We start from the raw sequence: 7,636 nt of genomic DNA on the forward strand, positions 1-7,636 counted from the left end.
AGCCAACTGGGAGGAAAAAAGGATAAAACAGTGAATGAGCAGTCTCCATTCCTCTGAAAGGTGAGAGGCAAACAATGAAGGATACAAGGTAGCTAAGGCTGTACTCTAAAATTTACTAGAAAAACTCAAATGAAAAATCACTGCCTTGGGCAGAAAGGGCCTTCCTATTTCAAAAAACAAATTACTTTATTTGAATAAACTTCGCAATTATGAATGAAGATTTGCATTGGGGTATGGGGGTTATTATATGAAAACACCAACAGAGAGAAAAAATGAATTGGGATATGCTGGTAAAAGCAAGTTTGCTTACCGTAAACGGTGTTTCCGTAGATAGCAGGATGAATTAGCCATGCTGTCATGGGAACTGTCCATCATCGCCCAGGAGGCGGAGCTTTAAGTAGAATACAGAGCTTTGCTCTGTGCGGCTGCACGTGCCTTCCCGCGCAGAAAAACCGTCTTCCTCAGTCTGTAAATTAGCAGTTAATAGTCCTTAGTGATGACTATCCAGGGAGGTGGGTGGGTCAGCATGGCTAATTCATCCTGCTATCTACGGAAACACCGTTTACGGGAAACAAACTTGCTTTTTCCCGTTGATAGCAGGGCTGAATTACCCATGCTGTCATGGGAGTCCCAAGCTCCCTATCACGCAAACCAGCTACTTCTAAGATATTATGCGTGATGTAAATTGTGGATAGTCTATGGAAATTCAGGTGGACAAAGTTTGCAGGATAACTCGTCCGAGTTCAGCATCATTAGTCGTCTGCTGGTCCAGACAGTAGTGAGATGTGAACGTGTGTACAGACAACCAGGTGGCAGCCTTGCAGATGTCTATGGCTGCTACGTGTCGCAGATGTGCAATGGAGGTCGATACCTTCCGCACTTGATGCGCATTAGGGAACGAAGTTAAGGGTAGGTTGTGCTTTGTGTAACAGAACTGAATACATTGGGATATCCAACTAGATATGGTTCACTTCGCTACCGGGATACCCGGGGCATTCGTGTTGAAAGATACAAATAAATGAGAGGCTCTTGACTCGGAGTGCGTTCTGCGTTTATAGTACGCTAGTGCCCTCTTGCAGTCTAGGGTATGTAGGCTGATGTAGTACATGACCACCTGATTGCCGGTGTACACCATAACTCGTCGACCCCTTAAGTGCGGGAGGAACGTTTTGAGAGCATTCTTTATTGCTCTGAGTTCAAGCAGGTTGATTTGCAGATTGCTTTCTTCGGTGGACCAGAGACCCTGCGTTTGGAGACGGTCCATATGGGCTCCCCATCCCTTGTGTGACGCATCGGTGGTTAGAACCGTGTCGTGGGTCGGTATTAGGAATAACATCCCTTTCTTGAGTGTGGATGGTAGGAGTCACCACCTTATGTTGTGTAGCATGGATTTAATCAGATGCACTCGGTTGGTTAATGGTTACGAATGCTGTTTCCATTGCCATTTGAGTCCCCATTGCAGACGACGCATGTGCAGTCGTGTGTTTGGAACTGTATGAATGGCTGCCGCCCTATGACCCAGAAGTATGAGAATTTGCCTCGCCGATGGTTGTTTGAGCAACCGAACGGAGCAAAAAAGACGTCGCATTTCCTGTCTTCTCTCCGTTGGCAGAAAGGCTCTGGTACGGAGGGTATCCAGACGTGCTCCAATGAACTGAAGAGATTGTTTTGATATCAGATGGGATTTCTGGAAATTTACCATAATGCCCAAACATTGGAGGCAATGCAACGTTTGGTGCAGGTGATCCTTGAGGATCTGCGGTGAAGATGCAACCAGTAGCCAGTCATCCAGATAAGGACAAATTTTTATGCCGTTTTGGCGAAGATGTGCCACCACCACTGCCATGCACTTGGTGAAGACTCTGGGGGCTGAGGAAAGGCCGAAGGGAAGTACTTTGTATTGGAAGTGCCTTTCCCGGAACTGGAACGAGAGGTATCGCCATGAAGAGTGATGCAGAGGGATATGTGCGTATGCATCCTTGAGATCTATGGCACACATCCAGTCTCTGGCTTGCAGAAGTGGTAATATCGTCTTTAGGGAGACCATTTTGAATTTTTCCTTGATGAGTTGTTTGTTGAGTTCCCATAGGTCCAAAATCGGACGTTGCCCCCCTGTTTTCTTTGGAATCAGGAAATAAGGTGAAGAAAACCCTTGTGTGGAGCATGGGCAGGAATTTGTTGTATTGCTCGCTGCTGGATCAGGGTTGAAATTTCCTGCGTTAATTGGTTCTGATGACCTGAGCTTCGGTACGGAATTAAATGAGGTAGATGGGGTTTTGTGCGGAAGCGGAGTTGGTATCCCTGTCGCACAATTTCTAGGACCCACAGGTCCGTGGTTATGGTCTCCAAACAGGGAAGGCAGGATGTTATTCTTCCCGGAGGGTGTAGCGGCAGTAGTGATGGTGGAGGTATTAAAAAGACGACCCTGTTTTTGCCGGTTGTTGTGGCTGCTGCATCGGTGCTCTCTGTTGCCTCCCCCTGCCCCTTCTCGCTTGCAGAGGTGCTGTTGTTGTTGTTCGCTGCAAAGGGTTGTAAGGAGTAGGGCGAAATTGTTGGTATTGCCTGTAGGGGCGTCGTTGATATTGCTGTCTGCGAGAAGCAGAGTAATATCTCCGTTGTGTAGGAAACGATGAGGAATGCGTCAATGACTGCACCGCTAATGCCTGGTCTTTTAAATTCCCTACCGTTTCCTGGAATTTTTCCCCCAAAAAGGTTCTCACCTTTACACGGTAGGTTCGCTAAACGTTTGTGAAGGTCTTCTCTAATGGTGCTAGAGCGAAGCCACGCCATGCAACGGGCCGCAATGGCTGAAGCAGATATATGAGTTGATGATTTGAAAGACTCGTATACCGTTCGGAGGAGATGTCGAATGCCCTCCTCCAGGTCCTGTATCGGCTGAGATATAACTGGGTCCTCCGGCGTAGGTATAGCAGCTTTTAATGTCTGGAGATTCTCATAGAGATATTGGACCAAATAAAACTGGTGTTGGCTGATCCTGGATGATAACATCGCCGATTGGTATGATCTCTTACCAAATTCGTTCAGAATCTTTTGGTCCTTACCAGGTGGTGTCGATGCGTGCAGTTTGGAGCGCTTGGCTCGCTGCATTGCAGACTCCACAACCAACGAAGAATGGGGAAGTTGTGTCGTGGAATAGAATTTTGACTTTTGCATTCAAAACTTGAGGTCTATCTTTTTTGAGACCAGTGGAATGGTATATGGGGTCTCCCACGATTTTTCAATGACCGAATCCAGCACCTCGTGGGATGGTAAAGATGCTGGTTCCGGTGGGATGTCAACTATTTTAAGTAAGCCCAGTGTCGCTGCCCTCGGGTCCTGTATCGTCTGGACCTGCAGGTTGAGTACCCTTCTCAATTTGTCCAGAAATTTGGGATAGGGTAAGTCCTCCGAAGGGGAATAGGGTTATGGGTTATCTTCTGGGGGATCAGAAGGGTATCCAGTCGATGACGTGGGCGAAGATGGAGGAGACTCCGAGTCTACGTCCGTCTTCTCCGCTGGATGCAGTGCCGGTGTTGGTAGGGAAGGGTTCCGGATTTCCTCCGGCGATGCGTCTTATCGAGGTGAAGGGGACACAGTACTGGCGGGGGAGGATGGCATTTGAAAAGACGATTGTATCGTTTCAAAGAGGCCCGATAAAGCTGATGACAACTGCAAGAATGCTTCCTTAGTTTGCGGTGGCATATCACGTTTGACCTGGGTCGGAGTTAAGGACGTATCTTTTTCCCCCCCATAGCGATCTTCCTCTTTTTTGGTGGCAGAGAGTGTGACGTGTCCTCCCTGTCTGGATGTGGTATTGCATGGGTTAGCGGGGAAGAGGAGGAGGAAGATGACAGTCTCATATATGCCTCTTCCCATTGTGGTCCTGATGTGCTCCCAGCATGTCTGGGAGACTTAGAGCGTTCTGTCGAATGTGAGCTACGAGATCTCATGGGGGAGATCTTAGGTAGTCCCCCTGTCTCCGAGGAAGAGGAGTCCTGTCCGCTTCTGCGCCTGGATTCCGTCACTGTATGACTACGAGTGCGCCCACTCGTTGGATGGCTTACATCTCTGGTTTTAGGTATAGGTTTGGAGTGAGCCTGCAGTGATTTTGATGCCACTGGCTTGTGTGAAAGACTGTCCGACGTTGATTTATATTTGTGCATCGTTATAAGTGCACCTTGCTTCGAAACAGCCACTGTTTGCGTCAAACTTTTCCATTTGTGCGTCAACTTGGACTCAGATAGAGTCGAATGCCTCTGCTTCGGCGTCGATCCTGGGTTCTGCGTCGACTTCGCGTCGCTTCGTGGCTTCGGCATCAGCCTCGTCTTATGCAGCAATGGTGCTAGCTTCGACGCAGGTTACGTCGATGCACTGGACAAGTCATCAGTCTGTCAATGTGTCGATGGCGATTTCGATATAGCGGATTGCTTCGGTCGGGTCCCCAACTCATGGGACGCTCATCCCTGCCTTCACAGACGCAGATTTTCGGGAGTCCCCCGCACCTTGCGGCCTTGACTCCTTTGAGAGCCGGTGTCCATAATGCCTCATCGAGTCGTGCCCATAAAGGTCTTGACTCCGGGTTATGTCCCCCCCCCTCCACAGCTCCAAGCCTGGATGTGGAGGGTTCTACAGATGCCGCCCTTTTTACCTGGGGGGTTTTATGCTTCCTGGGGCCCGGCGATGAGTGGGCCTCCGACGTTGGGGGATTTGACCCCGACCTCGCCTCTTTTAAGGCCTGGATCTTCTGGCTTCTCTGTCGCCTGGCGCGTTGTGACATCTTGGCGCAGGGCTAACAATCAGCCTGAAGATGTTCGGAGCAGAGGCAGAAGTAGCAGCTATCATGTCCATCAGTAATGGACATGATTTTGCCGCAACTGCGGGGTTTAAACCCCGGTAGCCTGGGCTCACGTTTTTGAGACATTTCTTGTTTTTTAGCCAAAAAACTGAGGAGAAAACTAGCTCCGCGTGTGCTCCCGCGTGCGGAAAAAACAGACTGAGGAAGAGGGTTTTTCTGCGCGGGAAGGCACGCGCAACCGCACAGAGCAAAGCTCTGTATTCTACTTAAAGCTCCGCCTCCTGGGCCCTGATGGACAGTTCCCATGACAGCATGGCTAATTCAGCCCTGCTATCAACGGGAAAATGATCAGAGTAACTTTAGATGCCAAGCAGACACAACATGGGCAGCAGCAGCAGTACAAGTTTCCCTCACACACACACGACTCCACCACAGAATAGGCTCAGCACAGGCAAAGTCACTGCAAGTTTCTGTCTGTCACACACAAACACACTCATTGAGCAACTATTTCTACAGCAGGGGTGGTGGAAAGATGCAGAGCAGGGAGAAGCATTCAGGATGCAACTTCTCAGTGTTGAAGGACAGAAGGATTATATGGGATAGAGGGATGGGATCTCCCTGACACTGTCTCTCCATAGTGGGGGGAAAGGCAGAGCAGGCACAAGGATTATGGGGAGGCTTTCTCAGTGCTGTGGGAGGGAGGGATGGGATCTCCCTGTCACTGGGTCTCTATATGGGGGAGGGGAGGGGGCACAGAAGGGATAAGGATGCAGGGGCTCAGTGCTGGGGGAGGGAGGGATGGGATCTCCCTGACACTAAGTCTCTATACTAGGGCAAAGGAGGAGGGGCAGAGCAGGGATAAGGATGCAAGGGGCTCTCAGTGCTGGGGGATGGGATCTCCCTGTCACTGGATTTCTATGGTGGGGGGGGGGGCAGAGAAGGGATAAGGATGCAGGGGGCTCTTTGTCAGTGACGGGGAGAGAAGGATGGGATTTTCCTGTGTCTTTATAATGGGGGAGGGGAGGAGTGGCAGGATGGAGGAGGCTCTCTCTCAGTGCTGGGGGGGAGGGATCTTCCTGTCACTGGGTCTCTATAATGGGGGGGAGGGGGAGTGGCAGGATGCAGGGGGCTCTCTCTCAGTGCTGGGGGGGGGAGGGATCTTCCTGTCACTGGTCTCTATAATGGGGGGAGGGGGAGTGGCAGGATGCAGGGGGCTCTCTCTCAGTGCTGGGGGGGAGGGATCTTCCTGTCACTGGGTCTCTATAATGGGGGGGGGGGGAGGAGTGGCAGGATGCAGGGGGGCTCTCTCTCAGTGCTGGGGGGGGGAGGGATCTTCCTGTCACTGGGTCTCTATAATGGGGGGAGGGGGGAGTGGCAGGATGCAGGGGGCTCTCTCTCAGTGCTGGGGGGGGGGGGAGGGATCTTCCTGTCACTGGGTCTCTATAATGGGGGGGGGGGGGAGTGGCAGGATGCAGGGGGCTCTCTCTCAGTGCTGGGGGGGGGGGAGGGATCTTCCTGTCACTGGGTCTCTATAATGGGGGGGGGGGGGAGTGGCAGGATGCAGGAGGTTCTCTCTCAGTGCTGGGGAGGGAGGGATCTTCCTGTCACTGGGTCTCTATAATGGGGGAGGGGAGCAGTGGCAGGATGCAGGAGGTTCTCTCTCAGTGCTGGGGGGGGAGGGATCTTCCTGTCACTGGGTCTCTATAATGGGGGAGGGGAGGAGTGGCAGGATGCAGGGGGCTCTCTCTCAGTGCTGGGGGGGGAGGGATCTTCCTGTCACTGGGTCTCTATAATGGGGGAGGGGGGGAGTGGCAGGATGCAGGAGGTTCTCTCTCCGTGCTGGGGGGGGAGGGATCTTCCTGTCACTGGGTCTCTATAATGGGGGAGGGGAGGAGTGGCAGGATGCAGGGGGCTCTCTCTCAGTGCTGGGGGGGAGGGATCTTCCTGTCACTGGGTCTCTATAATGGGGGAGGGGAGGAGTGACAGGATGCAGGGGGCTCTCTCTCAGTGCTGGGGGGGGGAGGGATCTTCCTGTCACTAGGTCTCTATAATGGGGGGGGGGGGGAGTGGCAGGATGCAGGGGGCTCTCTCTCAGTGCTGGGGGGGAGGGATCTTCCTGTCACTGGGTCTCTATAATGGGGGGGGGGGGAGTGGCAGGATGCAGGGGGCTCTCTCTCAGTGCTGGGGGGAGGGATCTTCCTGTCACTGGGTCTCTATAATGGGGGGGGGGGGGGAGTGGCAGGATGCAGGGGGCTCTCTCTCAGTGCTGGGGGGGGAGGGATCTTCCTGTCACTGGGTCTCTATAATGGGGGGGGGGGGAGTGGCAGGATGCAGGGGGCTCTCTCTCAGTGCTGGGGGGGGAGGGATCTTCCTGTCACTGGGTCTCTATAATTTTATTTATTTATTTAATAGCTTTTATATACCGACGAACGTTGGGAACATCTCGTCGGTTTACAGAGAACAGAACTGAGCAACAGGCTTTACAATTATCATATAATTATAAAAGGAACATTAAAAAACATACAATTAACAGTGTAGAATATACAAGGATCATTAAAAACATACAATTAACAGAGTAGAATATACAATAAATAATTAACTAAGTGGTATGCATGATAGAGGTTATCCATCTAATCGGGGGGGGGGGGGGCAAAGAAATTCTGGTAAATAGGAAGGATATAATGGGGGAGGGGGGAGTGGCAGGATGCAGGGGCTCTCTCTCAGTGCTGGGGGGGAGGGATCTTCCTGTCACTGGGTCTCTATAATGGGGGAGGGGAGGAGTGACAGGATGCAGGGGGCTCTCTCTCAGTGCTGGGGGGGGGGATCTTCCTGTCACTGGGT

Source organism: Rhinatrema bivittatum, chromosome 19 (genome assembly GCF_901001135.1).
Source record: "Rhinatrema bivittatum chromosome 19, aRhiBiv1.1, whole genome shotgun sequence".
Taxonomy (NCBI): Eukaryota; Metazoa; Chordata; class Amphibia; order Gymnophiona; family Rhinatrematidae; genus Rhinatrema; species Rhinatrema bivittatum.